This window comes from Sander lucioperca, chromosome 2, assembly GCF_008315115.2.
Source record: "Sander lucioperca isolate FBNREF2018 chromosome 2, SLUC_FBN_1.2, whole genome shotgun sequence".
Classification (NCBI taxonomy): Eukaryota; Metazoa; Chordata; class Actinopteri; order Perciformes; family Percidae; genus Sander; species Sander lucioperca.
In genome coordinates, this window is record NC_050174.1 from 23043866 (window position 1) to 23054779 (window position 10914).

The following is a 10914-nucleotide window of genomic DNA, read 5'->3' on the forward strand; positions in this document are numbered from 1 at the left end:
ATTATCCATATAAAAGAGGATGTGTGACAAGGTGAGAGTAGGGATATTATCAATCTTGTCAATCAAGTGATAGCCAATTATGTAGCTCGGACCAGAAGCTGTTGGACACGGGGCAATAGAAGAAGGTGTTCCAGATTCTCATCAGCCACCTCACAAAATACACAAAATTTCAATCTCTTTCTAAGAAAGTCAGCGACTGGATATATCTTATAAATTATTTTAAAGTGAGTCTCTTTGACTTTTGAGAGCACCAGAGTCTTTATGGTACTTTATCCCCAAAAACATACTACAATATTACAAGATTGCCGTTAAAACTATCCAAATTTTATCAACAAGCTCTTTTGGCCTGGAAGCTGTGCAGCATCTCATAACGTTTCTCCACACAAGTCTGTCTTATAGAATAATGTATGCATCACTGAAGGGAACAAGTCACTCTTTTAGCAAAAATGGATGGATAGAGATATTATCTTCTTTGGGTAGTGGGAGGCGAGAGGACCAAGAGCGGCCTGCATCTTCCACCAATTAGAGCCTACATGGACGACATGACCATCATGACAACAACAAAACCATGCACTAGACGCTTGCTTCAGAAACTCCAGGAAAACATCCAGTGGGCAAGAATGGAGATTAAGCCAAGCAAGTCACGCAGCATTTCCATCGTCAAAGGCCAACTAACAGGCGAGCGGTTCTATGTCAGTGATGAACCAATTCCAACAGTACTAGAGAAGCCCATCAAGAGCCTTGGTCGATGGTATAATGCAGACCTCAAAGACACCCAGCGACTTGAGCAACTCCGGCAGGATACGATTAACAGCCTTAAGCAAATCAACAACACTGCACTACCAGGAAAACTGAAGCTCTGGTGTTACCAGTTTGGACTGCTACCCAGACTCTTGTGGCCATTAACCATGTACGAGGTCTCGCTCAGCCATGCCAATCGACTGGAAAGGCTAGTGAACTCTCACGTGAGGAAGTGGCTCAGACTTCCCAAGTGTCTCAGCAGTGTTGGACTCTACAGCGACGGAGCCTTGACACTGCCAATTTCTAGCTTGGTTGAGGACTTCAAATGTGCCAAGGTGAGGCTGGACATGTCCCTCACTGACTCCCGGGACCCTGTGGTGAGAGGCGCCGCTCCTACCCTAGCAACAGGGAGGAAGTGGACCCCAGCCACAGCTGTGGTAAAGGCCAAAGCCGCCCTCCTCCATCGTGACGTGGTGGGCCATGTCCAACAAGGCAGAGGAGGCTTTGGCCTTGGAGCTGTAACACCTCTCTGGCAAAAGGCATCTGCAACCGAACGTCGAAGCATGGTGGTAGAGGAGGTGCGCCGACAGGAGGAAGCAGCCAGATGCTCCAAAGCTGTAGCACAAGCCAAACAGGGTTGCTGGACGACGTGGGAGGGTGTCGAGAAGAGAAAACTCACATGGAGCAAACTCTGGAGCATGGAATCCAACAGGCTGAGCTTTATCGTCCGAGCTACGTATGATGTACGGCCCTCTTCCATAAATCTGCAGCTATGGTTTGGAAACCATAGGACCCATCCTGCCCCCTGTGTACAACCCCTGCAACACTCAAGCACATCCTGGCTGGCTGTAGGACCAGCCTCACTCAAGCCAGATACACGTGGAGACACAACCAGGTCCTCAGGTGTCTAGCCGACAAACTTGAGTGCAAGAGGGTATTCATCAACACCCAACCCTTCAACAACCAGGAGGTGCGCCGACGGCCACCATCGTTCGTTCGGGAGGGGGACAAGCTGAGGGCTAGCCCCTCAAACCCTGATGTGACCCCACTGAATGCAGGCAGGGACTGGCAGATGCGAGTCGATCTGGACCAGAGGCTAATTTTTCCACCGGAGATTGCAACAACCACCCTGCGATCAGACCTCGTTCTCTGGTCTAACTCCTGCCAGCTGGCCTAAATCATAGAATTGACAGTTCCCTGGGAGGACGCCATCGAAGAAGCGTATGAGCGCAAGAAGCTGCGTTACTCCAACTTAGCAGCTGAGGCAGAGGACAGAAGCTGGAAGATTAGGGTGCGTCCGGTGGAGGTGGGGTGTAGGGGCTTTGTGGCCAGCACAACAGCGAAGCTCCTTAGGGAGGTCGGAATCAGGGGACAGGTTCACAGACAAGCCATTAAAGAGCTGGCCAACACCGCCAAGAGGACGAGCCATTGGCTGTGGCTGAAGAGGAGTGATACAACCTGGGCTGCAAAGGCGAACAGCTAATCGTGGGACACACACCCAGGATTGATCAACCTGTGGTGGGCCTGCCTCAGTAGAGAGTGTATTGTGATAATTGGCCGAAACACCCTGTGATGCTGTGGTACACAACTGACGATGTGTCCCGCTGCTTAAGCCTTATAGCAGCAATCCTTAAAAAACTCCCGAATCTGAAGTGGGGCAAATGCTAGGGATTCCAACATCTAGTCCTTTCAACGAACATAAAAGACCTTTTTGATTGTAATAGCCAATTTCTTAATTATGAATCCTTTCTCAGAGAGAAGGCCTTCCTGATAACGTTCAAAGAATATAACTCAGTTTTCAAATCTATACCTAATGCCATATTAGAATTAATGAAAAGTTATAAAAAAAATAAATTAAAAAAATGAAGTTCCTGGTCTTCATTTTACTCTTTATATAAATGGTATTGATATTTTGAGCAGCAAATGTACTAATAAGCACATTAGAAAATGCTTTCTAAATTTAAAGAAAATAACACCTCGTGGGAAATCTTTCTGGAATTCTCATTTTTCTGATATTAACTGATTAATAGGGCGTGGCTTGTTCCTTTTAGATATTGTATCACAAACGTTAGGGATTTGAAAATATTGCACAATATATATCCTACAAACCTGTTTGTCTCGAAATTCATGCCTGTTGATAACTATTGTAGTGTTTGTAAGACAGAACAAGAATGGTCGTTAACCCATCTTGTCCACGATGGTGGATGTTAGTGATATGAGGACGGATAAGGTATCTACATATCTGATGGACTGTGAAAAAATGTGGAAATGAAAATACATTTAGTCGGGACTCAATATCATCTCCCGACGTAAACTCTCTGTGAAGTAATACAGCTTTTTCATCAACGGGATCGTCGACAAAAGGACATGACATGTTTGAGTCAAAAACGTTTCATGCTTAATGCTTATTTCTTTGAACTGCTTTAATTTATCATTTTATTTCATCTATTAATTTTATTCTAAAGGTGAAATAAGGTTAGGGTTGCAAGATGTTTACAAAGTCAGTGAAAAGACCTTCCTTTCCACTCCATTTTGCTCTTTCAAGGATACTTTTGCCACCTGCCACCTGACCACGCCCACCTCACCTGTTGCCTATAAATTGATTGTGAAGCCTTTGGCTCATTCTTTGCGCTCTTTGCCGGCACTCCAATGCGTCCTGTGTGCGTCTTCATGAGTTAACGTCAGTCAATTTATCATTTTGACTGTGTTTTATGCCATGAGTTACTGTCACTTTGCTAACATGTGCACTGCTGACTGAATTCTTTCGTTTGCCAGACATGTGCCATGAGCCATGTCGAAATATTGTTTGTATTATGTTAAAGCCTGTGCAGTTGTGAGTGGTAACCTCTTATATCCTTTGTTCATTTGTATAATCGAAGCATTGAAGGAACTGTAGGGTGGTGATGGGAATGGTTCAGGTGGAGTGAGGGTTTGGGGAACAAACAGAGTCTCGGTCAGAGGACGTCAGGTGATATGGAGTGATGAATGAAGCAGGGAGAAGGCAGGGTTTGATGCAACACCAGTGTGTCTTTATTGTATCATTCAGGTTGAATTTGATTCATTGCATTGTCTGTGTGCTGCAGAAAGGGATAACAAAGACCTAATGTAATTGAAGTATGGGTTAATTGACCACTTTCACTAATTGTATTATGTCTTTGTTATCCCTTTCTAGTTAGAAAATTCCTGTGCAGTTGTTAATTAACTGATTCATTTTTGTATCGACAAATCATTGCAGCTCTACATGTTCTGTTTCACTCTGTGTACAATAATGCAACTATAAAAAATTAATTAAAAAAAATGGTGACATTGAGGAAAAATGAGATTTGACTTTGGGGCTTCTCAACTGATGATTCCAATCTTCTGGGGCAGCCCTACTAATTAGTTATTGATTAATGGTAATTGATCGCATATGGGTATTACAGTTGCAGTAGTCAAAAACTGAGATTATTTTTATATTGATTTATATGTAACTCCCTTTTTTTTGTACATGTGTTGTCTTCAGCCACTAGAACTTTCGGTGTGGGGGAAGCGAACAAGCCAGAGGGGGCATCTGAAGAAGAAATGAGGATGGCAGAACTGAAGGCCAGAAATGATGCTCTCCCTCCTCATCTGAAGAGCAGTTACGCTGTAGAGCCATATGTTGCTAAAGAGGGACACATGCACGCACACTGAACATGACAGACAGTCACACATACACATTAAAGATACCTAATTAGTAATCAAAACAGTGAATATAGAGGTATAATGCACAGGGGGTGTTGTGGCACCCCACCAAAAATATATACAAACCTTGACACACACGGACACACGCAGCCATTAGACATATTTCTATTGTTTGCTAGCAGATGGAGTAAAGAGGAGGAAACCTTCACACAATAGTCAACGATGATGTCATGTAATGTGGGTTCAGAGGAAGAGGAGCACAGGAAGGACCAAGACGAGCAGAGGTGCTAGAAGGCGGCTAGCAGAGCTGCTAACTTTGGGAAGATGTTCGATGATGACCCCTCCCCTGTGATGGACAACCCTGAAGACAGTCAGTACACATCAGTAGTATCAGAATGATCTTTTACAGGGTGTCCGCGGGGCACACTGAACATGACAGACAGTCACACATACACATTAAAGATACCTAAATACCAAAACAGTGACAAATATGGAGGTGTAATGCACAGGGGGTGTTGTGGCACCCCACTAAAAATATATACAAACATTGATTTAGACATTAATCACAACTGTAAATCTGACTTAAAACCATACGGTTGACTAGAGCATTAACTAGTAGTTGACCACTTGAGTAGGTGAGTAGTTTGAACATGGCAAATGGACTGCATTAATGTAGTGCTTTTATCTAAAGAACTTAATTTGTCACTTATTTACCACTATTACACACACACACACACCACACAAGGTCCTGTCCTAACAATCGTGTTCAGTATCTTGCCCGATGCTGAAATCGTATGACTCCAGCCTTAAAAGATGGTTTGACTGTTACAATTTGTTGCACTTTTCTGCACTTCATTCTCTTCCCACTAGTTTTCTGAAATCTCTCTGTCTGTTCTAGAATGGCTGTGGCCTTGTCACCCAGCCAGAGCTCCCCAAACATCACCTGAGGTTGGTTTGCATCAGTATGCTCCTCAATAGTTGTCACATCTTGTTCTGCTTAATGTTAGAGCCTGGCTGAAGCCCAGCTGATAAATGTTTTCATAGGCTTTTTTTCCAACTTTAATGTTTTCCTTTGATTTCTTTAATTCATATTTAGCATTTATAATGTAAGTTTTTTAAATGTACTATTACCATTGACATCTTTGACAATCAACTGTAAAGTATCCTGTCATAGTACATGTCTTTGTCACTACCCTAAATACCAAATTTGAGTGATCCTTGTTAAAAATCTTTGTTAATAGTACGTAAAGACTCGCGGCTGACAACACTTTTTAGCATCATTCTCCAATAATGGTGGTCAGGCATTTGTGTTGGTTGCTTATTTCATTATTTATTGGTAATCTGAAAGCTTACTCTTTACATGACCTGAAATTTAACTTTTCTTTGTCTTTTTACTTGTTTTTCCTTATCTCCATCTGACAGAAAAAGGTGAGGGCCAGCTGCCTGCCCCTGTCCACTCACTGTGTGTGTGTGTGTGTGTGTGTACACAAAGATTTTAACTGACACTGGGAAAGTCTGCTGGTTGAGCTCAAAACAAAAATGAAGTGAAATGTAACGCTCATGGATGGTCCAGGTAGTTCTGAAAGAGAGCTTCACCTAATGTTTATGGACAAGCTCAGATTATAAATCACTTGGTTCCACTAGTCAAACACTTGCCAAAACAATTTCAACAACTGATTTCTGAGAAATCATGTTAACCGTTTCCTTTTTAGTTTAACCTTTTAACAGGGAGATTTATACTGTGATAAAGGCTGATGTGAAAAAAATGCTGTGAAAAGTGTTAATCCAAAAATAATTCTGTCCAAAGACTAAAAAAACAATTTGGTTATAAATTGAAAAGTGAAGGCACAGTCTGATCCAAGAACATGCCAGTCCAGATGTATCAATAAGTCATACAGTTGTATAACCTTGGTTTATAGAACAGTGCAGTATGTTTTAACTTATACTGTGTACACCCATGCTCTTTCAGCACATGAAGAGGTCACTTGAGTTCTGGACTCGCAACTAAGTTCTAAGTTCTTCTTGCAGTGTCCAAAACCTTCAGAATAAAAACTAAATATTTGGAACTTTTGTTTTTGTTATTTTTTATACTCAGCAAAAAAAGAAACACCCCTCTTTTTTAGGACCCTGTAATTTAAAGATACTTTTGTAAAAATAACTTTAGAGATCTTCATTGTAAAGGGTTTAAACAATGTTTTCCATGCTTGTTCAATGAACCAAACAATTAGCGTGCACCTGTTGAACGGTTACAAGACAATAACTACGGTGGCCGACGGGCAAACGCCCTGCAACTTAAGAAAACGCATGCAAATAGACAAAACACAAGCAAATTAAGAAAACATCTTCATTAATTTGACAACACACGTGCAGCATTCAGCAAACGCTCTGCAAATGCACACAACACAACCAAATACATAAAGGCGCTGCAAATAAAAAACGATGCAAAAAGAAAAGCACACAAACCCCAAAAACAAATGCAACAAAAAATTGCTGCATCCAGATTACACAACGGAAGTTCTCCAGACCTCTAGAGGGAGCAGCTAAGTGGAACAGCTTGATTTTCGAGAGAGAGAGAGAGCCGGCGAGACTGTGGTCCCAGCTCTCTTCAGGTCATTGACCTAGTAGTTCTGGGCTGATCCCTCACCTTCCTCATGATCATTGACGCCCCACGAGGTGAGATCTTGCATGGAGCCCCAGACCGAGGGAGATTGACCGTCATCTTGAACTTCTTCCATTTTCTAATAATTGCACCAACAGTTGTTGCCTTCTCACCAAGCTGCTTGCCTATTGTCCTGTAGCCCATCCCAGCCTTGTGCAGGTCTAAAATGTTATCCCTGATGTCCTTACACAGCTCTCTGGTCTCTGGCCATTGTGGAGAGGTTGGAGTCTGTTTGATTGAGTGAGTGTGTGGACCGGTGTCTTTTATACAGGTAACAAGTTCAAACAGGTGCAGTTAATACAGGTAATGAGTGGAGAACAGGAGGGCTTCTTAAAGAAAAACTAACAGGTCTGTGAGAGCCGGAATTCTTACTGGTTGGTAGGTGATCAAATACTTATGTCATGCAATAAAATGCAAATTAATTATTTAAAAATCATACAATGAGATTTTCTGGATTTTTGTTTTAGATTCCGTCTCTCACAGTTGAAGTGTACCTATGATAAAAATGACAGACCTCTACATGCTTTGTAAGTGGGAAAACCTGCAAAATCGGCAGTGTATCAAAAAGTTGTTCTCCCCACTGTATGTATGTGTGTGTATATATATATATATATATATATATATATATATATATATATATATATATATATATATATATATATATATTTATTAATTTAATATACAGTCTATGGACGGGAGGCATGTGACGGGAGTTCTCCAGTAGTGATGGGTGGATCGATCCAAATATCGATAATATCGATACCAATGTTGGTATTGATATTGATCAATACCAGTGTAATGAGATCGATACTTTAGTTTTAGTTTCTCTCCAGTATGCACTGCGACCTGACTGTCTGTGTCTGTGTAAGTGCTGCTGCTTTCAAGTGCCACTCCTGTCACAGCGCAGAGCAGACACACTTTGCTCCTCCTCCCCCCTCTTGTGATTTGATGTTGTACCGTCAGGTGACTTAGCGGCGCCAGGCAAACAAGCAAGAAAGCACACACACACAAGCAGGATAGAGATGGAGCAGAAGACACGGGACGCAATACCCGCTCGCCCGGGTGAAAGTCCAACCTCCCTACACGGATTTTCGGCTTTTTATATTACTCCCTACCATTTTCGTGCTGTGGCCACGAAATATGCTTCCCATTGAAATACATTACTTCACATTTTCGTGCTGGCCACCACGTAAAAACCGACAAAAACGTCTCCGTGAACACGTATCAATAGATTAAAATAACACATTTTAGTCACATTTACACAAACTGCCGTGAGACCGGGCTGAAATAATACTATTAATAATATTTGAAATTCTGTACATCATTTCAAGTGGAAGCTAAATGTAATGACAATGTAGCAGTAATTAGTGTGCACAAACTATATGCACAATCCTGACCTAACCTGTTTCCGCACGCTGTCGGAAAAGACATGGTGTCTTAAAGTTGGCCAGATAGTATGATGTAACTTTAAATGTAGTGGGTCTACAACGGTAACATTAGTCACAACAATTTGGCTGACTTTGAGGGCCTACAGTTTAATTTTAAAATCCTATATAAGAATGCTCTGATATTACCTAGTGACAGTCTGGGATGTGTATACTATCACCCTGAAGTGAAATGAGTCTGGCTAAACAGGAGGTTTCGTTTTTAGAGCAGCCTGAAAAAGAGGTAAAATATAGCTTTAATTAGCAGCCAAAATATAGCTTTAATTGGAAATTTAAGCCTTTAATTTTAAAATCCTATATCAGAATGGTCCGATATTACCTTAATGTTACGGCCGAGGCTATGACCCAAAACAGAGTATCACAACAACGGACACAGAGAAAATATTTTAAATGTCTTTTAATGATGAGACAGGACAGCAGCGGGCGCAGGCAGAGTGTGGTGTGTCCAAAAACTCTCTCAGGAATCCGAGCTGGGAGGTGGCACGACAGAAAGGTGATGGCAGAAGCCTTTGATACAATTGACTTTGATATTTTATTGTACAAATTGCATCACTATGGTATCAGAGGTCTACCACTTAAATGGTTCTGAAGTTATTTATACGAGAGGAAATAGTATGTCCATGTCAGTGATCATAACTCTACTTGTCAGCCCATGATCTTTGGGGTCCCCCAGGGTTCCATTTTAGGGCCACTCTTATTCATTCTATATATAAAATATTTCATAAAATTATTTTTGCTGACAAATTTGTTTACATCACACAGGAAACCACTTATTCTACAAGATATAATAAACTCAGAGTTAACCAAAGTGGACTCCTGGTTTAAATGTAATAAACTGTCATTAAATGTCAGCAAAACAAATTTCATTTTATTCAAATCGAGCAGAAAATTTAAAAACACTGATCACTGCCTGATTAAAATTAATGGGCAGGAGATAAAAAGAGTGCATTCCATTAAATTCCTGGGGGTCCTCATTGACGACTCACTCAACTTTAAATGTCATATCGACTATCTTGTAAACAAACTGTCCAAGTATGTTGGCTTGTTCTATAAGATCAGACATTTCCTTCCTTTGTCTGCCCTTCTCACGTTGTATAAAACTCTCTTTGAACCACACCTTAACTATTGTAATGTGATATGGTGTAACACTTTCACCAGCCATCTTAAAAAAACTTATATCCTTGTAAAAGAAAGTCATACGGGCTCTGTCCTGGTCAGAGATAAATTCCCCCACCCACCCTCTATTCTACCACTTTGAGTTACTAAGACTGACTGAGTTAAATGAATACCATAATGCCTGCCTAATGTTTCAGATTGTCAACAGGCTGAACTATAGATTGAGTAGTCTTGTTCCCAAACGAGAATCAAACCACTTATATCAGGAAAATGTCGCCAACATGCGCGTGTGTGTGTGTATGTAATGTTATGTATGTACTGGTGCGCTTTTTGAGTGCATTTACTCATCATCATCTGGTTACAGGTGGTAACTGTGTATACCATCGTCTGTACCACTACCTATAAGCTTTCCTAGCTTCAGAAAAAATATGGCTTTAATTAGCAGCCAAAATATAGCTTTAATTTAAAGCCTTTAAATTTAAATCCTATATCAGAATGGTCCGATATTACCCAGTGATAGTCTGGGATGTGTATAGTATCACTCTGAGGTGATATTAGTCTGGCTAAACAGGAGATTTCGCTTTTAGAGCAGCCTGAAAAAGAGTTAAAATATGGCTTTAATTAGCAGCCCAAAAAAAAGTTAAACTATAGCTTTAATTGGACATTTAAGCCTTTAATTTTAAAATCCTGTGTCAAAATGGTCCGATATTACCTAGTGACAGTCTGGGATGTGTATACTATCACCCTGAGGTGAAATGATTCTGGCTAAACAGGAGGTTTTGTTTTTAGATCGGTGACTCATTCACCCGGCGCATACGTTTTTTTAATGCTGTTGCACACTGTCTTCCTGGAGCCAAGGTTGCAGACATACATGCCAAAGTTCTGGACCTGATACTCTCATTTCCTACATCCATCAAACTCATCGTGGTCCATTGTTGACACAATGACACATCGTACCACGAAAGTGAACGCACAAAGCAAGATTTTAACATTCTTATCGACACTTTAAAGAGCACTGGAAAGTCAGGTCACTCCCCTCTCTAGGTCACGGAAAAGACCTTTTTAGCAGACTACTCCAACTAAACACCTGACTCCAGTCTACATGCAGCAATCACAATATAGGTTTTATTGACAATTTTAATCTGTTTTGGGAGCATGGCTCGCTGTTTGGCAGGGATGGTATTCATCCCAGTGCACGGGGCAACCAAATGCTCTGTGGGAACCTGCAGCATTCCCTGCAAACAGACTCATGATTGACTGTTTACCACCGGTAGACATGTGCACACGCGC